The sequence below is a fragment of the Delphinapterus leucas genome, chromosome 3, assembly GCF_059928025.1.
Source record: "Delphinapterus leucas isolate spDelLeu-1000000601 "Yukka" chromosome 3, BTC_Dleu_Yukka2, whole genome shotgun sequence".
NCBI classification, from domain to species: Eukaryota; Metazoa; Chordata; class Mammalia; order Artiodactyla; family Monodontidae; genus Delphinapterus; species Delphinapterus leucas.
In genome coordinates, this window is record NC_143131.1 from 49,557,447 (window position 1) to 49,584,131 (window position 26,685).

A 26,685-nucleotide genomic window follows, 5' to 3' on the forward strand; every position below is an offset into this window, starting at 1 on the left:
AGAATTGTTACTTAAAACTTTACCTGGCATTCTTCTCAAATTTCCATGAGATTTATTTTATAACTGATTTACCCATGGCTTTAAAACAATATTCATCCAGAACTAGTATTTGTTAAGATAATTTAGGATTCCTTTGCCAGGCTGCTCTGTCAAGTACATCTTCTTATAATATTTTTATTGTTGAAGAGATGGTATCCAGTAGAACTTATTTTCACTTAGACTTTCTTGTTTAAATCCAAGTATAAAATATCTTTTAAAAAATAATTTTTAAAATAATAATAATTATAATGCCACCATAGATTGATGGATGAGTGAAAAGAGGAATGGATAGATGTACTGATACATGATGAAGCAAGTACAGAAAAACGTTACTGGTGGAATCTAGATGATGCATAGAGAGATGTTTATGGTAAAATTCAACTTTGCTGTATGCTTGAAAATGTTTGTAATAAAATATTAGGAAATACCATCATAAATGTTAAATCTCTATGAAAGAGAAATGGAAAACACTTTGAATTTCATTCTAGAAATTCCTTATTTAAAACCAAACTTTGTAAAAACTAGAAGAATTATACTCTGAATGTTTCTTCTGTGTGTATTTAAGCACATTTTAATAACTTTTATGAAAGAAGAATTTCTTAAAAACAGGTTGTATCTGTTCTACTTTACGGAAGTTCTCTATCCAAAATAGTTTCAGGAAGGAGGTTTCCTTGATACACAGGCTTAAAATAAAAACCAAATTTAAGAAAATTTTTGAACTGGATGCCAGATGCTGCTAGTGTAGACAACACTCTCTCCCCACACGTTCATGCACATCATAGGGCTTTGTTTTTTTAGATGGAACAGAAGGGATGTGTTTGCTTGGGGTCATATGCTGCAAGAGGATTTTAAAGGGATGGTATCAGCTTTTCCCCCTACCCCTAGAAATGGGTTTGATTCCTCAGGATTAGAGAAATAAAGGTCAGAAACTAGACCTCCTGAAACTGTGGGCACAAGCAGAGCTGTTGAGGGGCCACATCCAGGAAGTATCCAGTATCCAGAAAGTAAAGGTGGAAGCCGTACTAGCGTGGAAGTCGCGTCAGCTGTGGCATCCTGAGGACTGGCAGTTTAAGGGATATCCAAAAGCAGCATCCTTGTTATGGACATTGTTGTTCTCAGAATGCGAGCCTTGAGCAGAGACCACAGTGGGGTTCATCCAAGCAGATTCCTGGGCAGTGGTGAGGACATTTGAATGGGAGAGGGAAAGGTGGTGGATGCCCCAGGAGGCTGCCATGACATAATGGCTAGTAGACACAGATGAGGCTCCTTTGATGGCTCATGGAAACAAATGAGGGACACTTTGAGTAAAGTTTATTGTTTGGGAATAAGTTCCCTGAAAGCAGAGCCTGAGGTGGGAATTCTTGTTCAAGTGATTGATTTGAGGACTGTTCTCAGGAGAAGGGCATGAAGGAAGCATGATAGGGTGGGGATGCCAGCAACCCAAGAATAAGGTCTCCGCTGGAGGTTTGCTTCAATCAGACCTCACACAAAAGCTCTGGAGGGTAGAGCTTTGCATCCCACAACTGATCTTTTGCTGAGTATGTATCAGGCAGTCATTGGCTGAAGTTTGGCCCAAATGTAGAGGGTTGGAACGACCTTCCAAAGGAAAAGGCTTCTGAGGACAATTCTTTGGAGAAAAGGGAAGCTGTGCCTTGTTAAAATCATAGTAGTGGGTGCATGCCCGTGAAAGGTAGCTGGTTGGAGCACCAGGGCCATCAACACTGCTGCTATATTTCTCTTTGGCAGGCAGGTGGTCTCGGATTTACTGTAAACGAGGTATATAAATGTAAATGTGACCCTCATTTTATAGTCACAGGCATATGAGACCAGCCATATTAACCAAATATTGATCTTCGATTAGCTTCAAGCATGCAGACCAAAAATAGGCAATGTGTTTTTCCTCTAGGGACTATACCTGATTTATCTATAACATTTGTTAGCTCTGTACTCATGATTAGATTTTTTTTTTTTTTTTTGCGGTACGCGGGCCTCTCACCGTTGTGGCCTCTCCCGCTGCACAGCACAGGCTCCGGACGCTCAGGCTCAGCGGCCATGGCTCACGGGCCCAGCCGCTCCGCGGCACATGGGATCCTCCCGGACCGGGGCACGAACTCGTGTCCCCTGCATCGGCAGGCGGACGGACTCCCAACCACTGTGCCACCAGGGAAGCCCTAGATAATTTTTTTTTAACAATATCAGAGAAGTAGCAAAAGTGAAAAAAGAGAACTTGATTTAGAGTTAGCTGACAGGGAATTCAGTCCTACTGCTACTACTTCTGTGGCTTCAGCCAAGTCTTTATACTTTTTTGGGCCTTTGTTAGATAAGGGACAATTGATGTTTACTACAACCTTATTAATATTTTGCTTGTTATATCTATGAGTTCATAGGGACCCATTGGAAATCCTTAAACAGAGGCCAACAGGTTTAAAGTATCTTTGAGGAAGGGAAACCTAGTAACTGAGTGTACTGCTTGGAGGAATGAGAAGCGGGGAGACTCAGTAGAAGGCTGGAACAGAACTCGGGCTGGAGACAGTGAGGTAGTAAGGTCTTTCCTGCCTCCTCCGCCACCCAGATTAGGTTGGAGTCCCTGCAGGACTCTCTCAAAGCACCTTGCAACTGTATGTGCAGTGTTCATTTTATCCACTAAACTTTATTTGCATAAGGATAGGAACCATGCCTATCTTATGCAGTATTGCATAATTGGAGCTGGACACAGTGTCTGGCATGTATTTGCTGAATAATTCAATAAAATAGAGGAATGTAGTTTAATTCGTTAGATACTGGTTAAGAATAAATGACAAGTCTTCGTATTTGATGAAGGAAAAGAGTCACAGGTAACTTTAGAGCCTGAAAGGACAATAATAAAGTTGGGAAGGTAAGATATTAGTTTTCTATTGCTATAAAACAAATGACCACAACCTAGTGGATTAAAACAATACACAATTCTGTGGGTCAGGAGTCTGGGCAGAGCTTAAGTAGGTCCTCTGCTCAGGGTCCTACAGACTGCAGTCAAGACATCAGCCAGGGCTGATGTTTTCATCTGGAGCTTGGGCCTCTTCCAAGCTCATGCAGACTCTTGGTAGAACTCGGTTCCTTGCAATTATAGGGCTGAGCCCCTCAGCTCCAAGAGGCTATCCTCCCACTAAGCAATTCAAGGTCTTAAGGGGAGTGTCTCTCTTGCTTCGAGTTTCTTCTTTCAAGGAAAGTCTGCACCCTCTTTTAGGTCAGGCCCACGTAGGACAATTTCCCTTTTGATGAATTCACAGCCAACTGATTAGGGATCAGAATTACATCTGCTCAGTCTTTTCACCTTTGCCATATTCCGTTGCCTAGAAGCAAGTAACAGACTCTACCCACGCTGAAGAGGAGAGTTACACAAAGATGTGGATACCAAGTGGGGGGAATCACAGGGAGCCACTTTGAAATTCTGAAGCTCGGTCTTTTTAGCTTTGAGTGTTGGTGGGAGACAAAAAACAAGTGATGGATGAGAAGTCAAAGTGGGCCTTGTGGATTTGACACAGTTGATACTATGAGAGAAGGTTTATTACCCAGAGAGAAAAAGCAAAGGGACAAAGACACTCTTGGTTTTGGGAAAATATTTACTATTTAGGAAAGGAAAGGGACCTAGCAAAGTAGAGAAAGATGAGCAAGATGTAGGAGAGGAGCTTGTAGTGAACGGTCACATAAGCAGGAAGGAATTTCAAGAGCCTGTTGATCAGTAGAGGTGAATGGGGCAGCACTCAAGGAGAACACTGATAAAGCCACTCATTTGACTATGCAGTGACCTTAGAGAAAACTGTTGTGGTGCAGGTGTAGCTAACGTCAGAGTCGAGGTGGTAGGAGTTTAATGGGGCAGGAGATGTTTAAGTGATAGAAGAGGGTGCTCGGTGCAGGCCTCTGAGAACTCCCACATCAGTCGGAGGCAGGGCTGGGCCAGGAGTCACTGCTTCCAGAAGAGGAGGAGCTTCCCCAGGTCTATTTCAGTCTAGCTCTGCCTACAAGGCCCTCAATTGTCTTTCATTCTGGGATGTGTGAGGTAGCACTACAGGCTGCATTTAGGCTGTTTTTGGCCTCTTCTGGGCAAGAAAAAAATGAGACTTTTAGTAGAAAACATGAGTAGTCTACCAACTTGGGGAAATCTGAGGTAGGGAACCTTTCTGCTCTCTGAATAATTAAAAATTGACTCTTTCATCTAGTTCTGTGAGTTGAATTTTTAATGATGAGTAAAAATCCTTACGTGGTTTCTTTTTGGCCAGCCCTTATTTCTTTTAAGCCAGAAGCCCAGTTACCCTAGCTGTTTTGCAGAAATCAAGTACAATTCCAAGGAAACGATACAGTAGGAAGCGTTAAGCAATTGTTCAAACCCAAGATAGATATTTTGAGGCTCTTGAAATAACCAGCATTGAAAACGGGTATCATTAATCAAATGCAGTAGAAGCTAAATGCCATGTAGCAAATGCCATGTAGAAGCTAAATTTAATTCTAATATCACAAATCCATAAATGAGACTGTTTCTCTTTATGGTGTCCCAGGATTGTGTCCGCCTTCTCTCCTTTCATTCAAAAGATCAACCTGAAATAATTTTGTTTTTATTTTGAGACTCATATAGCTAACAAAGACAAACACAAAGAGTATCATCTGATTCCATTAATATGACAAAAACTTGTCCAACTTTCTTGTATCTCAATTTAATTATTAGTTAAAAATATTTATTTCTATCATAGAACAATTCACATAAGTGTTTTCACCATCTTTTTTTATTCTTTATCATTTAACCCATGTTAAAAATTCCTGGATAAAAAGACTACGCATATGGACATATATACACTACCAAATGTAGAATAGATAGCTAGTGGGAAGCAGCCGCATAGCACAGGGAGATCAGCTCGGTGCTTTGGGACCACCTAGAGGGGTGGGATAGGGAGGGTGGGAGGGAGGGAGACGCAAGAGGGAAGAGATATGGGGACATATGTATATGTATAACTGATTCACTTTGTTATAAAGCAGAAACTAACACACCATTGTAAAGCAATTAAACTCCAATAAAGCTGTTAAAAAAATACTATGCATAGAAAAATAGGATTAAAGCCTACAGCTCTAAGAATTTGTAATCGTCTCGGCAGTGTGTTCATGTAACATTTTAAATGGATTTTTCCATCATTCTAAACCAATGGGGTGAGTGCTGTGCACACTGTTGTCAAGTGTATTTCATGGCTCACTGGGCTTTTCTGTCTTTAACTTTCCAATATATGTAATTTGATTAAAATTTTTGGCTGGTCAGGATAAGGAGAAATAGAAATTGCTCTTAATGGAAGCTCCAGTGTGCCTGGGATTATAATTGAAGCAGAAAGTTGAACATCTTTCTCTGGAGGAAGTTAAAAAAAGGCTTTGTTCCATTTTTACATTGGAGATCATCTGTTATTGTAACCTAGACACCTAAGCCCACTCCAGATTCAGAATGTGCCCTTTATAAACATGCATGCCAAGTTTCAAATGCCCTTTTTGAATGTTTGCATATAATTTGGAGCTTGCAATGCCAAAGTAAAATACAGTCTCCATTGTATTACGTTACCCACACGGCATGTGAGCTGCCTCTTCTCTGACATTGCTTGAATAGAAGAAGCATAGTTTGACTTCTTTCAAAAAGAGGAATGTTTCTCGGCTCAACTGAAATGATTGCTAGGTATAAGCTGCCAACTTCATTTTCCCCCTACAGGAATGTACATTTTTCCCTATTATAAAATGTACTCATAATAGAAATGAGACAGTTCCCAAGAGTGTGGTTATCCAGAGGTAATCTCAACCCAATCTGATTAGAGGCAAGTGGCTCATGCCTCAAAATGCTCCAGGGTATGATTATTTTATGATAACCATACTCTGTATCATGTCTTATTGATTAATAAAGCATCAACATTGCTATTTAGAGGAAAAGCTGAGAAACCAAGGGGGATAAATGGTTCTAGAAAGGAAGTCATTCTATCGAAAGACCCAAGCTACCTCTTGTGCCATCCTTTTACAATTTCAGGTGGAGCATGAAAGGTCATCAGTGGCCTATTTTAGTATCTCTTTAGTGCCAAGATCATTAATCTGATGCATTTATTTACATTTAAGTGTATACTAAATGAACCTCTCTGTGTTGTGAAAGCCGAATGACATTCCTTTCGAGAGCATGCTGGTTTTTGTTCTCATCATCCAGATGACTTCATTGCACAGGTCCAGGGAAATACAGATAGAACCTAAAAAATATAGCCACCAGCTTGCCTGTGGAAGCCATATGCTGGTAACATCACCTAGCATTGGAGTGAGAGGAGCATATAACTAGCAGGCAAGTATTTTGCACCGAGAATAGCTTTTGGACTACTGGTAGGCGTGTGTCCTTTGGCACATAAGTCCAACATTCAGGCACCCACAATATCCTTACCTCTCTCAAAAGCTATGACCACACATCTATAAAAAAATGTGGAGTGAAGGAACTGAAGCAGTTACCTTAGGTGATTCAATTTAACTACCTATCTTGTCACAATTACTTTATGTTTTCATTGTAAATATAAACTTATAGCCTAAATTACCCAATCATTTCCTCAGTATTCCATTTCCTCTTACTGTGTAGACATAGCTAATATATTCAAATTGAAAAATGTTCCACAAGTAATAGTGTCCAGCTCTAGTTCTTGGTGATGCATCTTTTTGATCAAATTTAACATTGAGAAGTATAGTCTAGTTACTTCTATAATAATTGGTCGAGTCACTGGTTTCTGGGGTCAAGAAATCTCTTTCATTCCTCAGTCCATTTCCTTGTCTATACATTATTGATGTGGTCTGAACAGAATAGCACTTTGAAAACATACATAGGGTTAGCTTAATTTATACTTGTCTGCTTTAACTACCCCACTATTCACAGAGCCAGTGGTATTTTTATCTTCAAAATCCAAATCTGCCAGAATTGAATTTCTGTTAATTTCCCAAAGAACATTTCACCAGAACCGCTATCTAAGATCTAAGTTTAGTGTTTGCCACAGAAACCATCTGAATGATTTTCAAAAAGACCTTATAACTGATCAAACTGATCGTTTAACATTAACATCCCCCTATTAACATGATGCTATTTCTCTCCCTTTTAAAAACAGGGTTGTACTGCTCATCTATTTTTTTCTCCTATCATAGCACTTTTTAAAAATCAGACCTTTTGTTTGCATTGTTTGTTTCTCCTGGGTAGATACACTTCTTCTAAATTATCTTTAGACAATCTTGATGAGCAGGATATGAAGACTCTGTCCTCAGCTCTCGAAATTAAGGGTACATGGAAACCCCAAAGACTGTTGATGGCATTTGTCCTAAGAAGAGTTGTCCAAGAAGAGCTTACCCCCACAAAATAAACAGCCAGCCACTTTGCTGGTTCTGCCATCTCAGACTTTAGTGGATTCTGTGATCCTCGTGCTTTTCAGTATAGATGAGTGATGGTTGATGTTCTCATGTTTTTTCTCTTCTGCATGCACTTACTTAAGGCATTTTTTATTTGTTCTTTGTTTTTGTTTGTTTGTTTGCAATAAGAACTGGAAATAATTCAGACATGTGACACCATGTAAGAGATTGAGTGTTCTCCTATCTTCTCACGTCTGTGTCTCTGGCTGTTCCTTTCGGCTGTGTAGTTCATTAATTCCCCACGTGAGAGCGTGGACTAAGTTATGATGCAGTAACAAACAACTGTAAAGTTGTCGTATCTGCAAATAAGATTTATTTTTCACTCTACAGGGGAAATCACAGGTCAGCAAGATAGGCTCTGCCCGTTTAACCTCACTCTAGAACCCATGCTATCAGGAGCACTGCTGTGACTAGGCAAAGGGAGCTCCGGGGAGTTCTGCATTGCTCCAGTGCCCTGGCCCGGAAGTGATACACATGTCAAACATGATGTACATGGTCCATCTAACAAGGATTGCACCAAGGGGATAGTTAGTACATGGCTGTCATGGGTCTGGAGAGAGAGAGAGAGCTGGAAACATTTGATGGATAGCAGGAATGACTATAACATGCCCTCAGCTAAAACACTATAGATAATTTTTTCCAGCTGATAAAGGAGCTCGTTAACTTCTTCTCCCACATTACTTAGTAAATTCTCACTCAAAACCTCAGATTAGGGATATTGTCATCAAACTTTAAGGCCAAGGATAGATTTATTAGTTTTCTATTGCTGTACAAAGTTAGTGGCTTAGATAATGTATTCATTATCTCATCATTTCCAAGGACCAGAAATCTGGGTGTGGATTGGCTGGATGTTCTGCTCAGGGTCTCATCAGGCTGTAGTCAAGGTGTCAACAGGGCTCAATCCCATCTGAGGCTTAGGTTCTTCTTCCAGTCTCACTAGTTGTTGGCAGAATTAAGTTCCTTGGACTTGTGGGAATGAAGTCCCCAGATTCTTGCTGGCTATTGGACAGGGACCACTGTCAGTTCTTAGATGTCACCCTCAGGTCCTTGCCACACAGTGGTTGTTATCTTCTTTAAGGCCAGCAGGAGAAATCTCTTTCACTTAGAATCCCTCTGATGACTTTTAAAGGCTGTTCTGGTTAGGTGGGCCAGGCCCACCTAGGATAATCTTTTTTGATTAACTCAAAGTCAAATAATTAGGGATCTTAATTACATCTGTAAATCCCTCTGCCATATAGCATAGCATGATTATGGGAGTGATATACCATTATATTGACAGGTTCCTCTTACAGTCAAAGGGAAGGGATTATATAGGGCACATACACTGGGGGCAGAAATCTTGGTGACCATCTTAGAATTCTGCTGACACAGAGACACAGAGGGGGCCACATCTATGCAATTTGAAGCCAGTCTTGAAAGCTGGTAGTGTTTGGGACCATCTTAATAACTGGCATCACAGAAAAAATTTGTTGGATTGTCCAGTGAATCAACATTTAAAACATAAAAAGGACAGAGTGAGGGAAGGAAGGGAGGGAAGGAGGGAGGAAGGAAGGAAGGAAGGAAGGGAGGGAGGGAGGGAGGGAGGGAGGGAGGAAGGAAGAAAACATACATGAAGTAACTTCAAGTTGAGAGGGCCATGAGGCAGTGATGGGGTGGTGTGTGTATCAGATCAGCCTCCCAAATGCTGTACTTCCAGTTTATTCCCAAGCGTCACACTGTCTCTTCAATAGAGATGTGTGACATTCTTAGATGGCACTTGATGGTGTGTTTCATTGTATCTCCTTCTGGAGATAGCATTTCTTTTTAAGGTTTACTTTAAAGGAACTCACTGCATTATTCTTTTCTAGAGAGAGGAACATTGGTTGCTCTGCTCAACTGCCTAAGATGGCACATTATTCTATAATATGTGCAGTATTGCCGAGAAGTAATTTTCCTTTTATTTTTGCCCACAGGGTGGAAAATTAAGCTTGAAATGCAACTTTATTTTTGCTTTTCCCAGAAGAGGTGACGGTGTAGTTTTTCCTGCCTGTTTTTCGGCAAGCAGTGAAATATTATTTTGGCTACAACTGTTGACTCCTTCATCCTATTTTGGCAGATGTTTTATGTAGAGAGTCTCCTGCCCTTGTTTATGCCCCAGAGGCCCATCCCAGGGTCTTGCAGGATGTAGGGGGATTTCCCTCCCAGAGCCTTTGTGACCTGGTTTTTCTGCCTGACACCATGCTCAGATATGCCTTTGCATGCTCTTCTTTTTCTAACTGTAGAGAGTTATTCCCAATCTCTTTAAAACATATCTGCCCAAGCTTTTTGGACTTAAGAAATGGAGAAGTTTTAAAGAAGACTTGACCATCAGTGGTTTTGATTTCTTTGGTCCTGAGTATTAACACAATAGTAAAATCATTGACCAAGGGAGACTGTGTACATTTTAAGAGACTTTCTCTTGATTTCACTATTTTCTGTCTCCTGTTAGCCCTTCTAAAATCCATCCCAATGGATTAAAATTCTTCCAATGAAGAATTTAAAGAGCTGTAATAAAAAACTACTAAGATTATCTTTTAGGTCCACTTCTATAGATCTTTTCTTCCGTTTACATTTAACATCATTTTGTGACCAATACCTAAGATAAGAAAAGTGTTATTTAATTTTTTTCCAGCTAAGGAAACTTTAAAGAGTCTATAGGGTCCTGAAACATCCATTCAATATTCATTCAACATATTTCTTGAGTAAGTACTTTGAGCACAACACTGCCCTGAGCATTTGAGACATAGTAAAAAGACCTAGTCTCTGCCCTCAAGGAAGATAACTGGTAGAAAGAGCATCAGTTTAGAATCAAACAGACCTGAGTTTGAATTCCTATTCTGACATCTGCTGGGTATAAACCTTATGCATATTATGTTTTTCTCTAAATCTCAGTTTCTTGTCTGTAAATGAACATAATAAACCTTATCTCCTCAGATTGTGAGTATTCAAAGACTCTAGTGACATAAAAAAAATATTACATCATGACCAAGTTGAAATTATCCAAGGAAAGGAGGAGTCATTTAGTATTTAAAAAATACATAAATAAAATCCACAAAAAATACCTACCAAAAACCTGGAGTAAATATCTTTATTAATGATAAAATGTTAAAAGCATTCCATTTAAAATCAGTCATAAGTTAATACTAGTCATTATCACCACTTCTGTATTCAACATTACATTGGAGTTACTAGCCAACACAGTATGACATGAAAAAGAGAGAAAAGCATAAGGATTGAAAAGCAGGAAACATGACTGATAATATTTATGGAGGATATGACCAACTGCAAGAGAGCCCAAAGCAACCTATATACAAGGTATTGGGGATTTTCAGACTGGCTTGATAGTATGATCAATATATTAAAACTAATTTTTTTTGTCTACTCTAGCAACAAATAATTGGCAAACATATTTTAAAAGATTTTCTTTTATAAAGAACCTAGAAATGAACTTAACAAAGGGCTTCCCAAGCCAGTATGGAAAAAATTATAAATCTTGTTTGAAGACCTTATCCAGATTATATTCCATGGCCGAGAACTATAATCACTAAGAATTATATGTATATCCTCAACTCCATTGCACTTTTCATTGCTTTAACATACTGGCCTGCCTAACCATAATCATGGTACACTTGTATATATGTACCACATAGTCTTTATCCATTCATCTGTTGATGGACATTTAGGTTGCTTCCACGTCTTGGCTATTGTGAATAGTGCTGCTATAAACGTAGGGGTGCATGTATCTTTTTGATTATAGTTTTGTCCAGATACAGGCCCAAGAGTGGGATTGATGGATCATATGGCAGGTCTATTTTTAGTTTTTTGAGGAACCTCCATACTGCTTTCCATAGTGGCTGCACCAACTTACATTACCACCAACAGTGTAGGAGGCAAGACCTACACTGTTATGTTTTATGGCTGGGTAATATTCCATTGTATATATGTGCCACATCTTCTTTATCCATTCATCTGCCACATCTTTATCCATTCATCTGTCAATGGACACTTAGGTTGCTTCCATGTCCTGGTTATTGGAAATAGAGCTGCAGTGAACATTGTGGTACATGACTCTTTTTGGTTTATGGTTTTCTCAGGGTCTATGCCCAGTAGTGGGATTGCTGGGTCGTATGGTAGTTCTATTTGTAGTTTTTTGAAGAACCTCCATACTGTTCTCCATAATGGCTGTATCAATTTACATTCCCACCAACGGTGCAAGAGGGTTCCCTTTTCCCCACACCCTCTCCAGCGTCTGTTATTTGTAGGTTTTTTAATGATGGCCATTCTGACTGGTGTGAGGTGGTACCTTATTGTAGTTTTGATTTGCATTCCTCTAATAATTAGTGACGTTGAGCATCTCTCATGGGCCTGTTGGCCATCTGTATACCTTTTTTGGAGAAATGTCTGTTTAGGTCTTCTGCCCGTTTTTCAGTTGGGTTGTGTTGTTTTTTTTTTTGTCATTGAGTTGTATGAGCTGTTTGTATATTTTGGAAATTAAGCTCTTGTTGGTTGCATCATTTGCAGATATTTTGAGGAGACATTATTTTTCAAAATTATTTTTGAAAGAGAAAATTTTGATGCTTACTAAGTTAGTTGACTACTTGATATATTTTTCTCTTTGCAAAATGCCAACTTCTCCCAGATTCTCTCTATTAGCTGATGACCCTGCTTTCTATGCACTGAAGAAAAATGAAGCAATCACATGAGAACTTACATGAGCCACCCACCACATCTGCATACCCATTAGCATCTGCACCCACACGCTTACAATTTTCCTGCTCCTGTAGATGAACTCCCCAAGCTTTGAACTAAACCCAAGCCCTCTCTTTATGCATCAGGCCCCATCCCTTCTTATCCATTCCAGTATATTGCTATAGCAATTTGACTCTCTCCTGCATCATCCATTGTTTCCCCTTTATACTGTGATCCTTCCTGTTAGTATACAGATATGCAGTTATTTTCTCTCATCCTAAAAACAAGAACAAAAACCTGTCTTGATCTTTCCCTTCCAGCAGCCACCCATTTCCCTCAACCCCTTTATATATGATTTTATAATTTGTAGCAAAATTCCTTGAAAATGTTATCTATTCTCAATTCTTTGATTTTCACTTAGACCCACTTCAGTGAGGTCCCTCTCCCACTACGATTGCTCTTGTCAAGGCCACCGGTGGCCTCTGCTTTGCTATGTCCAGTGGTCAGTTCTCAGGCCCCATTTTACTGGACCTAATAACAGCATGTGACACACTCTCCTTAAAATCGGCTTCTTCACTTGACTTGTAAGACCCCATACTCTCCTGGAGATTTTTTCTGGTCACTCCTTCTCAGTACCCTTTGCTGATTCTTCCTTATCTGTCCAGCTTCTAAGAATTGGAATGTTCCAGAGATCAGTCCTTAGACCTCTCCTCTATTCTGTCTGCATACATTCCCTAGTCATCTCATTCAATCTCATTGCTTCAAATAGCATGTTATCTGCCTGCTCCAGGTATCTTCTCTTTCCCTCTAGATCTGTTCTCCATCTTTCTCCCTGTTCTTAGCCTTAGGAGGTTGGCTTGTATTTACTTATCAACCAGCCTCTGTCCCTTCTGGCTTCTGGTTGGTTATAAACATTGGTGCACAGTGGCAGGATATTAAGGGGAGAGAAGCATGAGGCTGGGGTATTTATTCCCTTGGCTCCTTCTGGGTAAGAACTCTTAACTAAAGATGTCTCCTTTCGAGACCCCCTTTTCCACCCAACTCTTTCCCAGTTCCTATGCCCCCCTGTTTCCCCTGTTCTTTTGGTGCTTGCAACACCTAGAGTTCTCCAAGATTCCTTGGGTTTCCCTAAATGCCCACCTCTAAAAATAGTCTTGCTGTAAATAAACTGTCCTTAAATATTCCTAATTTGCACATGCTATTATTTTCTGTTGGGATCCTGACTGATACGGTTCAGTGACTTCCAAATGTATAACTTCAGTTGGTGTCTCACTTCTGAACTCCAGCCTTCTGTATCCAGCAGGCCACAGAGAACCTCCTCTGAGCTGTCTACTAGAAATCTCAAACTTACCATGTCCAGTTTTGAGCTCCTGACATTCTCCCTCCAACCTGTTTTCCCCTTCTCTGTAAACGGCAACAGCGTCTTTCCTTTGCTCAGGCATCGTATCTCTTGGACTACTCAGTTCTTGGATCCTCTCCCACCTCACATCTCATTATCAGCAAATCCTCTTGGTGCTACTTCTCACTGGCCGCTTCTCACCACCCCATTGCTATGACCCCGGTCCAAGCCACCATCACAGCTCATCTGAATCATTGTAGGAGCCTCATATATGGCCTCCCTGCTTACTTCCTGCTCCATAGGTTCTCAGCACAGCAACCAGGGCAGTCCTGTTATGCACAGTTAGATCACATCCCTCCTCTGGTCATCAGCCCAGCCTCACGCTGACCCACGTGAGTGGGTCCCTGTCTCCTTTTTGACCTCATGTCTTACAACTCCTACCTTAGTTATTTTTCCTATTGTCTTCTCCCTACCAGAATCTATGTTCCATCATGGCAAGGAATTTGTCCCTTGGAGTAAGTGTCTGGCACAGAGCAGTTGAATTTTGAGTGAATGAAAACACTTTATAGAGACCTAAATAAATGGAGATACACTGTTTTAACGGATAGGGAAACTCAGGATTATGAAGATGCCAGGTTTCCTCAAATTGATCTATAAACTCAGTGCTAGTCCAATAAGAATCCCAGCAGAAGTTTTCAAAGAACTTGACAAATCGATTCTAAACATATATTGATGAGCACAGCCTAAGAATAGCTAAGCAGTCTTGAAGAATAATAAGGTGGGAAAATTTCCCATTCCCGACAGCAACATTTTTTTCATAAAGGTATGTTTAATAACACTAGGTGGTATAGGTTCAGGAGTAAACAAATTGATGATAGAACAAAATAGAAAACCCAGAAGCAGACCTGTGTATATGGAAACCTAATATATGACAGAAATAGCATTGCAGTCATTGGACAAAGGGAGGATAATTCCATAAATTTTCCTGGGACACTTGCTTGTACATATGGAAAACAAGTGAAATTGAATCCCTATCTCACACCATACACATAATGAATCTCAGGTGAATTAAACTTAAATGCATACAGCAAAACTTTAACATTTTTAGCATAAAAGAAAAGAATATATCTTTATGACTTTGGAGTAGAGAAGGACTTATTAAAAAGACCAAGCAAGTACTAACCATGAAGAAAATATTGATAAATCTGCCCACATAAAAATGAGGAACATTTGTTCATTAAGAGACACTATTAAAAAAGTGAAAATATGTTATACAAGATGGAAGAAGATATTTGGAACAAATACAACTGACAAATGATTATTATTCAGAGTATATAAATAACTCCTAAAATCAATTAGAAAAATGCAAATATCTCAAAATGAAAACGGGCAAAAGTCTTGAACAAGCTTTCACAGAAGCAGAAACACAAATGAACAATATTCATGATAATATTCATCAGTAATCAGAAAAATTCAAATTCATATTTGCAGTGGAAATCACTAGATTTTTTTTTTAATCAAAAAATGCTATGAAGTGAAGCACGAGTGAGGATATGGAGCAAATGGAAATCTTACACACTGCTGATGGAAAAGTCAATAGGTACCATCATGTGAAAAACAATTTGGTATTATCCTTTAAATGTGAACATGGATACCCAGAGACCTGCTTAGGAATATTTATAACAGCATTGTTTATAATAACAAACATCAAACAACTCTGTTCAAAGAAACACAATTTTAAGAGACTAGAAATAACCCTGATGTCCCTTGACTATATGAATGTATAAGTTGTATATTCACACAGTATAATATTTAAGAACACGAATGAACCACAACTACTCACTGGCCATCTTTCCAGTGTTACTGGCCTGTGTTGCTCCTGTCCCAGCAGGACATGCAGCTCAGCTCCAGGACGAGACAGCCAGCCCTCCCAGGAACAACGTGGACTTTCAGGGCAGGCCCTTCTCCCTTCCCCTGACTCATTCTGCTCCTGGCTTCACACTGCCTGCACCCTACCCCAAAAGCAGCCTGTGTGTGTGTGTGTGTGTGTGTGTGTGTGTGCGCGTGTGTAGGGGAATGAGTGAAGGGAGGATTCCAAATAGTGTCAGGATTCTGCTAGGAAGGAGGAGGGAATGGGTGCTGGGTAGGCAGCCATTGTCCACCTGTCTGTCCCTCCTTATGCTACAAACTCCTTGAGGGGAGGGACCATGTCATAATTACCTCTGCATTCCCTGAGCACAGTGCCTGGCACACCTCAAGCATTCAAGAAATACTGAACAAAAGACTAGCCTAAGTCAGACCTAACTGGTCCGACCGAAAGAGAAATGAGGTCAAGAGCCTCTCACCAGCACCAGCACACTCATTGGGAAAGCTGGAACCTACAGGTAAGGAAATGGGTGGATGGTGAATTAGGAAGTAGAGGTATTTTAAGAGCTTTATTGGACTAGCAGAAGAAAAGCTCACTGGTTGGGGCACCAGCCTCCCCTGGAGTGACAGGGTGTTGTTTTTTGATGCAAGTGTCCTGAAATCTTAAGAAGTAACTCCACAATGAGGTGGTATTTTCCTAATCTTCAAAGGAACACAGCAGACGCTTTTGTCCTCCAGTTGCCAGGGTGTGGAACATAGCTTACCATTCAACTGGAACAATGTTTTTGGCAGCAGTGCCTTCAGTAGCCTTCTCAGCTCGTCCCCTGCTCAAGCCAGCCACTTACTGGACAGGCCGGCTGGCTTGACAATGCTTAGACACCAGGTGTCCTGGACCTACTCACTTGCTCCCTGTTTTCCCAACTAGCCCCGTGTTAATGTTTTGCATCCCTCTTGTCATGACTGATTTACCAGCCCTGTGTCTGATGAGGTACAGAGAAACCCCAAACTTTCCTGACTTATGGTAAAAAAAAATCAAGATCTGGCCAGTATATTCAAACATCCAGGACAAAAATTGGCCCCCATCCCTGCCTCCACACCGGGGTCACTTTGTATGGTTATATGCTTTCTGCCTTGGACCAAGGCCCAGCTGAGGGGCCAGAGGGGGCTAATCCAGACAGCACTATGCTCGCTAAACCTGTGGTGGGGTTCAATCCTGGGTCTGCCTGGATGAGGGGGCCTTAGGGCTCATAGGGCATCAGCTGCCTGCCTGAGGCACCTTTGTCTAATTGGCACAGAGACCTAATATTTCCTTCCCATCCTGTCCTGAGGATGGACCCAGAAGCCCCGGACTGATTTGCGATTGCTTCTTGCCCTAGCTATGGCTGGGAATGAGACCATGTACATAATAGTGTGATCCAGGCCTACCTTCCTGGCCCTGTTCCTGGAGATCTGTGTCTCCCTGTGCTGCCTGTCTGCGAGCATCTGCTGGCCCAGGAAGCTCCCTGTGCTGTGACACCGTGGCTGCCCAGCCTGCTCCCAGCGTTCCCTGGCTGCTGCTGGCCCCGGCTTTCAGTCCTGGCTCTTCAAAACTTAGACTTAGCGCTGACAGCAGCCTCTGATCAGGACAAGAAGGGATTGTTTTCCATCAGGCCAAATAAGACATCTTTGAGTAGCCAGCCTTCACCCCCTGCGGCACCCTACACATAACCTTGTTTACAGATAGCGTCTTGGACCCTTCTGTTCCAGCACCCCTCCCAACCCGCTCTTCTGGTCCCTGGCCACCGAGTTCATTCCACTGTTATCTGTCATCCCATGTATCTAGATTACAGATCATCTTTCTCTGTTATTTTCAGTAATGTGCTCAGATGCTCAATAACATTCTTCATAGCTTGACCCAGCTTCTGAGAATCTCCCAACCTTATGCCTCCCCCCAGGAGTCACCCCCTTACACACACACACACACACACACACACACACACACGCATACATGTGCAGGCACTCACACACCGAGTCTGCTTTGGGAGTGGGATCCAGAGACGATTTGGTCACTGAAGCCATATACAGGGTGAGTCAGAACCCTGCCCTGAAAGTCCACGTTGTTACTGGAAAGACTGGCTGTCCCATCCTGAAGCTGAACTGCTTGGCTTGCTGGGATAGGAGCAACACAGGCAAATAGGACCAGAAAGTCAGGACTGGGGAGGAATAAAAGATATGGGGAAGTGGTCCTGTCAAAGATCACACTTTGGAAAATGTGCTTGGGAGCTGTCATGCCCCCTGCTTCCTTGCTCTGGCCCATCCCCATTTCTCTTTAGAACCTTTGCAGAGAACAGCTCCCTTTCCCCCCATAATTTATTCTAGCCACCTACTCATTCCAACACACTTTTTGATCTGATTCCTATGGCTCTGCTCCAGATGCTTGCTTCAGTCACCTTGGCAATGTGCCCACTTTGTACTATCCTTCCCCCTACCTGGCCCTCTCCCATGGGGAATCCTGGCATTAAGACTCCCCTGCACCCTGGCTTCAGGGAGTGTGAGCACCTTCAAGGCTGGGATCCCTTCATTATGTTCCTTTTCTATTCTCCAGAGCACCCAGTGTGATTCTGGGCACACATCATATGATTAGTTGATGTTTGTTAATTGATTGATGGACAGATTCATTATAAGCACACTTTCCATCACATCTTGTAAAGAGGTATTTTTCAGCATGTGCTGTGAGGATCCTTTATACCAGAATTTCACTGGGTATTTTCTAAAATGCAGACTCTTGGACCCCACTACACACCTACTAAATCAGAATTTCTGGGAGTAGAACTCTGGCATTTGCATTGTAGTGGATAAAAGATGGCCACAAATTCTTTGACATTTCTTCCATTGAGAGGTAGGGTCTGTTTCTTCTCCCCTTGAAATCTGGCCATGGCTGCTCTGAACAATGAGGTGATGGCTATGCCAGTTCCAGGCCTAGGCTTGGTCTCTGGGAGCCCTGGACCACGTGGAGAGATGCTATGGCTACATGGAGAGCGAGAAGGTCCCAGCTGAACCAGATTTACGCTCATCCAATTTGCCAGGCATGAGGGTGGAGCTATCTTGGACTCTCCAGGTGAGACCAGCCACCAGCTAAAAACCAATGGGTAACCCCAGATGTTCACAATGAGCAGAAGAATCACCCAGCTGAGCCCTGCCAGAACTCCTGACCCACAAAATCATGAGATACAATATAATGTTTGTTGCTGTAAGCCTCTATGTTTTGGGATAGTTTGTCACATCCAATGTGATAGATAACAAGAATATACAGATGTCACAAATTCTCCAGGTTATTCTTGTGTATCCTAGAATTTGAATCATTGTTGTAAAGGGATCTGACATTTAATGAGTGAAATTTTATATTAAAGAATAGAAAATATGAGTACTTTCATAATTTGTTGTCTACATATTCTAGGGGAAGGAAGATATGGCAAAATAAAACCTCATCATTTATGTTGTTGAACTCATTTTGTTTATTGAGCAGTAGGCCAGTTCTGTTCATAGCACAAATAAGAGAGGGCCTCCAGCTCTCCTGAACTTTTCTAGACAATCCGGTTGCCACAGACAGTGTTAATAAACAATGTCACCCCAATGGAATAAAATTCAGCTTTGGATTTAAAATGTAGTGAGCCCTGACAACATTTGGTTTGGAAATGTTTCCTTAGTCTATGGTTGCAGGCCAACCATAAGAAGATTTTCTTTTTTTTTTTTTTTTGGTTTTTCTCTTGGGAGTATATTTTAAGACTGAAGCTTGTGGATTTTTTTCAGGGTTCATAATGAAACCTTTAGGCTTGTAAGTCACATGACCGACCTCTGCTTTTGCCATAGTTTTGGATGAAAACCACAGGATATTACAAACCCCACTAGGATTAGTGATTTTTGTTTTGGTTTCTCAACAAAGCAGTTTGGACAAATCTGAAAAATTTTTACAGACTCAGCAGAGATCGGTGTGAAACTCAGCATCTTCCTTGGATGCTTCAGCTCAGCTTCAGTGGGTTTGGACAGGCTCAGTGCTTAAAAATGGAACTCTAAAAGCATAAAACCACACAAGCCAAAAATATTTTCCAAAATGAGTTTAACTAAGCTGAAGCTGCTGGGATTTGTGCCTTTTCTGCACAGACAAGTAAATGTGCCCCTTCCACCTTGACTCCCAGCCTGCCTTCAAGCTCATTGGGTCTGTTGTGTCACATGCTGAGTAGAGCTGTCCCTTTGGAACAGGACCCTGCCCTCTTCAAACACTCTTCAGAGGTGGCAGTGTGTTTCCAAAAACTCAGTAATTCAAAGTCTGGCAAGAAATCCATCTCACCATTTATTTCTATTTTGTTCTTCTGACAAACAAACTGTCCCATATGGTGGTATCACTTGAGGATAGCTGACAAATAAATATAATCATCCTTAAAGCCAGCGGTTTCCAAACAACTGGTCTGGTCCATGGCAGGGCTTCAACAACTACTTGAGCCACTGGTTAGAAATACAGATTCCCAGGTAGCCCTGCTGAATCCGAATTTCTGGATGGGAGCCCAGGAACCTTCATTTTTAGTGAGTTGCTCAGATGACTGTACACATCCAAGTTTAGGAAACACTTCAGTGTTTTAAAAATACGACACTTCTGCTTCTGGCCAACATGGAATAATAGGGATTGGATTTATCCTCCTGCCTGAAACAACGAAAAAACTAAAAATGTATAAAAGAGTGTTTTTCAGACCCTGGACATAAGGCAGCCCATGATGGTGATCTCTGAGAAGGGAACGAATGAGTTTCCAGATGCCAGAAAGGGAGATGGGACAACACTTGGTGTATAACAAATACAGTTAAAAAAAGAGATCATGAGAAGGTGATTTCATTTTACTCTACCAAGATTCTCATTCATGTCAGAGAAGAGTCATCACTCACTGGGGGCCTGGCTGAATAAACTGAGGTCCTTCCTTCCAGTGGGATATTCAGCTGCATAGGTGTGCGTGTGCTGATAAGAGACTGAGCCATGTGAAGAATAGGTTTGCAGCACGCTCTTGTTTGTGTTTTAAAAAGAGAGATATTTACGTATTACAATATGCAGAATATTTCTGTGGGAAACATAAGAAAGTGGTATGTTGGTTGTGTCTGAGGAATAGGCCCGGCAAATTGGGATGGGGTAGGAGGGAGATTTGTTTTATTGCACCCTTTTTGTCCTGTTAAGATATCTTAGAATGTTCCTATATGTTTCATTTTAAATAAAAAATCAAAATAAATGAGTCATCTTAAGGATTTCTTTAAACATTTTTTGATTTTCCAAAACTCATCTGTCATATAACTCTTTAGAAAAGCATTGACCATGTAAAGCAATTATTACAGTATGACCCATGCAATCATTTATTCTATATATCATTCACAATTTAGTTTGTCCTTTATTCATCTGGCATATAATACAATACTACACACCAAAAAATGGCAACAAATTACATCATTATTGTGTTTCAACTTGTTCAAAAGATGGGTTGTTGTCATTGTTGTCTGTTCATTTCCAAAATACGAGTTTAAAATGATTTAATTGTTTTTGGAGTCTGGCACAGTCCCACACAATGCCCAGCATCAATTATCTGGTTACATACACATTCCTGCGGCTATTTCTAAAGCCTACCAAATAGTTCTACTTTAGACTGCCAAGTATCAGAAGAGTGTGGTGTTCTAAGGCCCTTGTTTTCTCTTTGCATGTGTACATGTAAGACAAAGGAAAGCTTTCAGGTCAGAGTGAATGTTCTTCCCTCAGGCCATGGTCAGCCTCCCCACTGGATGTCCATGGTCAGACATCCAGTAAGGGGACCCTGCACTGCACTTGCTACTGTACTTCTTGTTCTTTTCTTAAGGATGTGCCATATACATGTTTTTGTTGTTAAGCAAGAGATGAGCTATATAAATTATCTAAAATTTTGCTGGGGCAAACAATAAAGATTTTGTAAGTTTAAAGAATTAAGAGGCCCAAAGAATAGATTTGATCAAAGAACCAATGTCGGGAATTCCCTGGCGGTCCAGTGGTTAGGACTCCTGTGCTTCCACCTCAGGGAGAACAGGTTCGATCCCTGGTCGGGGAACTAAGATCCTGCAAGCCGCGTGGCATGGCCTAAAATAAAAATAAAACTAGGAAGAAGGAAAAAAAAAAGAACAAATGTCAAAGAAAGTGATTCAGAGAATCTAAATAACTGTGAAATCATTTCATTCTTATAAGCTTCTGATATCCCATTATGCTTTCTCTACTTCTGTATTCTCACCACTAGAGCAAACAAGGCCAGTTCTATCTCTCTTAAATTCCTTCTCAAAAACAATGGAAAAGAAGGAAAATATGGATATGTTTGTGTTTGTATTAGCATAAACACTGGGCATATACACAAGAAACTAACAATATGCTTATAAGGAGTGGGTGAGAGTGGGGAGGGACTGGAGTAGATGGGGGCAGACCTCTCAGCATATACATTTTATAGTGCTTTCATATTGAACCATGAATGCATCACCTGTTTTTCAAATTTAAATTTAAAAATATTTCTCAAAGTTTATCTCGTTTCATAAAACATTTATGTAGCATGCCTAAGCCTGGGTTGAATGGATTGAAGTTGCATAAACTTAGTAAAAGAACAGAAAGCTGAAACCCAACCTCCACCTCCTCCTCTACTTATCAATTTGGATGAAAAAAGATCTCGCGGGATTGTCTCACTGATTTTCTTCTGGCTGCCGTTTTCCATGGCTTATATCAGATGAGTCTGTAGGTCCTTAGAACATTTTGAAAAATAAGAGACAAAATTCTACTTTGTGTAATCTTTCCTTCTGGAGACTTTTGGGCACCTCACTACAGCATCACCTATGTACACATTGGGATAAAAGAAGCGAACCAAACAAAGAGGATCCTGGGAAGGAAAAGATATTTTGTGTGTGTGTGTGTGTGTGTGTGTGTGTGTTTGCGCGCGCGCACGCGCACACATGCACAAGGGGCTGGGGGAGACAGCAGAGAAGGACGAGGTATTTCCCAGTGTAAATATTAGAGGTTTAATTTTTGCAAAACAGCTTTTCTGGTGAAATATTGCTGACTGTATTTGGAAGTTGATAATATAATTCAGTTCTCCTCTGGGTATTGTGGGTATTCTATGATTTTCTTGGTTGAAATGCCTCCCTCCCCACCCCAGAATAGTAGAAAGACTGAATAATTTCATATTGGACACTTTCCCTTTTGGGGAATAATTTAAGCACTACCATATGTCTTTTTATTTTGTCCTTCTCTGCCTCTCACCGCTGGGCTTTGAAAATGCAAAAACAAAACAAACACAAAGGAACACGCTGGAGAAGTGTGTGTGTGTGTGTGTGTGTGGTGTGTTTAAAATCACTCTCGTGATTGCCCAGTCACTGGGCCATGGTAATTATCCAGGAAGGTGTTTGAAGATATGCTCCACTGAAGGGGAGTGATAACAACCTTCAGAAACTGTTTAGTCCCCAGGAACTAAAATCAGTCTGATAGCAGCTGCACAAGATGGGAAGGAATGATCATTGAAATTAGACCAAGGAGTGAAGTGTGTTTGCTCTCAGCCACCATTCTCAGAAGAGCTCAAGTCCAGGTAGCATACAATTTTCCTGAGATGAATTCTAGGGTGTTTTCCCTTGGTCATAGCCTGCTCCCAGGCACTCATAGCGAGTTGGTCTCTTTCCTGGGTGTTGTGTAGCATTATTGTCCCATATTCATAGGGAGCTGTCAGATTCCCAGAAGCAGAGGCCCATTTCTGAAGCATCCAGTTCAGCCTAGAAATAATAAGTCTGGTTATTTGATTTTTCACAGCTCTTTGCCTTTTCCCCACACTGAGGAGTTATAGAGCTGACTTGATTTGCATCAAACAGCTGTGGAAGTTAAAGTTATCCCAGATTGGAGCTATATAACTTATGTGCAAAGTGCAGTGATTCTTTAAGTACATTCGCTTCATAAGTACTCAGCAAGCCACATTAGTCAAGAAGCCTCTTATCTCAGAAAGCTGACTAAATTATATGAATTATCAAGACATTTATTTCAAAGCTACTGAGAAAAATCAGAGCACTCTTGTCAGGTGCCTGTGGCAATTTTACAACTTGACCCCAACATTCTTTCATATCCTCTCATCAAGAGAAAGCGTCCCCCATACCCTCCTCTGAACCAGGATGGGCTGGTGACTGCTTTGACCAATTAAGTATGGTAGAAATGTCACCATGTGACTTCTCAAGCTGAGTCTGAGAAGGCCGTGCCGCTTCTGCTTTCTTCTCTTGGGACACTTGCTCAGCAGGAAGCCGGCCACCATGTGGAGCCTACCTCCTCTAAGAAAGCCATGCTGGAAAGGCCTTCTGGTCACAGCCCCGCTGAGCTTCCAGCAACAGCCAGCATCCACTGCCAGCTATGTGGACAGGCCAGCTTGGGTGTCCCCAAAAGCTGTGTGACAACAAAGCAGCCAAGACCTTCCTGAGCTCGTAACCCACAAAATCCTTAAAAAAGACCGTCCCAAACAAATTGGTTTTTGGTTTACACCACTAAGTTTTAGGGTAATTTGTTTTACAGTGCCCATGGGAAAGCACTTTCTCCCCTTTGACACACCTCCTCACCATTCAGCTGCCCACTTTCCCTTCTGAGTGTTTGCGCTGTGGTTGCATTAATCCATTTCTCCTTGGGGTGATCTTTTCGTACTTTACACGTATACACACACCACGTAGGCATGGCCACCCTCATACACACAAAATCGATCACTTGGCTCAGTTTTACTCCCCAGATCACTTCATTCAAACCTCACTTTTCAGCTGAAAAAACTTGGGTCTGCAGGGATTAAGTTTCTTGCTCAAGGTCACATGGCTAAGTAGAGGCCCAGATGGAAGTAAACCCAGGTCTTCTGACACCCAGTCCAGTTCTTTTCCCACTAGTTTTCCACTTTAATTTCCCACTGACCTCATAAAATAAAATAGGTCAATCCTCTTCTACTCCAGAGGCCAGAAACTCTGAAAGCGCCAAGCAAGCCCCTGGGTGCAACACCTTGTGTGGCCTTCTAGGGGTGACCAGTGGGCACCAGGTAAGCATGGCCTATAGCCAGACTGCCTAATGGGAGGAGAGGGGCATAAGTGAGGAAGGGAAAAAAGGAAGAGCAAAGGGGGCCTGGCCTACGCCTACCTCCTTCCTCCTGGGCCTGCATTCTGAAGGCCACACGCTAATTATGGTCAGAGTGTAGGCGGGGATTCCCGAATGTGCTGGAAAAATGCCAAACTCCCCCCTCAAACTTCTGTGTTAGAGTCTTCTTACAAAAACAAAAGTGTTTTACATGGTACATGCACTTTTCTGAATCTGGCTTAAAAAGATGAGTGATTGGGACAAAAGATTGGGAAAGTCTGTTAGGACCAGAGCTGGTTAAGTGTACAGAGTGTGTATCTGTGTGTTTTATCTGCCACTCAAAGGCCCAGACAGGCTGTCATTAATACATTCTCGGCCGCCCACTGCCCCAGAGTTGCCCCAATTTTTCTAAGCCCTACAGCATTGTCATTTCATTTGTCTGACGAGGGAATTAGAGCCAATGAGTAAGAAGGCCACCCACCCCCATGGTAATGATATTTCCATCCCCCTCAGCTATCTTGCCAACAACTAACTCTCCCTCCCCCACCCCGACTACCACCATTCTTCTGCACCAAGGAATAAAGGATGATTAAAGGTCTTTTACATGAGGTGTGGTTTAGTTCAATATGTACTCTAGGTTCTTCTGCAAATATGCTAGTAGGAGGTTGACTATGCATGTTATGTGCCGTATGCCACTCTGTTGGCTGGCATGTAGTGGGAAGCCTGAAAAGCAAGGGAGGGAAATGGATATTCTTTCTGCTTTTGAAGCACAATCTTAAAAAAAAAAAAAAAAAGAAAACAAACCCAGGAGTTTTAGAGAAAAAAATATCACGTAATTACAGTTTTGTTAATCCTTCATGGATTTCTTACACTGTACACAATTTGCCTCTCAAAAAAGCAGCAGCATATTTAATCACCCTCCTCAGATTCATAAAATCATATTCAAATAAGTATACCTCACTTTGTGTGCTTGATATATTCTTGATATATTTTGTGTAAATTGAGTTTTTATAAATTTGGTCATATTTCAAAAGTTCTCAGAGTGCTTTCAGTTTAAATTGGTACCATTTTGTAAAACAAATAATAGTCACTCCCTAACTTATTTGTTTTGTAAGTTTGGACTATTGTATTTACATTTTTTTCTAAAAGCCAGATACATCTGTATATAATGGTAGGCAGGAAGACTTTAATTTGCAAGTAATAAAATGTAAAATTTTAAACCATAAATGAAAATATTTTTAGCTTTAGAAATTTAATCTAGGAATTTAGACTTTTTTTAGAACTTTTGTCTACAGCAAGAACTTGTGCCTACCCCAAAGTAAGGCAGTCTGGCAACAAGTAGCAAAATACTGAATTTATCCTAAGAATGTAAAACAACAATTGTGTAAAGATGTATGTACCCAAAAAGTTGATTGCAGCACTGTTCATAATAACAAAAAATTGGAAGTAATCTAAAACGTTGTCAATGGAGAAGTCATTTAAATAAAAACCGATTATTTTACTCTCATGCAATGAGATATTATGCTGCTGTCAAAGGGGGCAAAAGAACCACAGTGAGATACCATTTTCACCTACCATGTAGGCAACAATTTGAGAATTTGATAATCTCCTGTTGGTGAGTGTAGGGTAATGAGGAGGTCAGAGGTGGCATGGACAGATACCTGAAACACTTCCTCACTGGGTGGTTTTTCCTTAGTATGTTGATAGGTTTGGGTACCATCAGTTTTGCCAGTTCACAAATATTCAGGAGAATATTGAAGTGGTATTATCAATGCTACCTTGAATAGCATTGAATTACTGAATGCTGGAAGTAAACCCAGGTCTTCTGACACCCAGTCCAATCCTTGAACTTGAACTATAGGGATAGGGAATACTCACCAATAATCTCACCATCCTTACTTAACACTTTTTTGGTCTATTTCCTTACAAGAGTTTTTATCAGAGTTGTTATTCTTTTAAATATAAAATACTACAAACACACGTGAAATTATAATAAATTATGTAATAGGACTCTTGTTTGCTTCTGTATGGCAAATTGAACATCCCTCCACTAAAAACAGCTAAAAATGTGAAATAAAATTTCAGAATTAAAAATTATTTTTAGGGACTTCCCTGGCAGTCCAGTGGTTAAGACTCTGTGCTTCTAATGCAGGGGACATGGGTTCAATCCCTGGTCGGGGAACTAGGATCCCACATGTTGCACGGCATGGCCAAA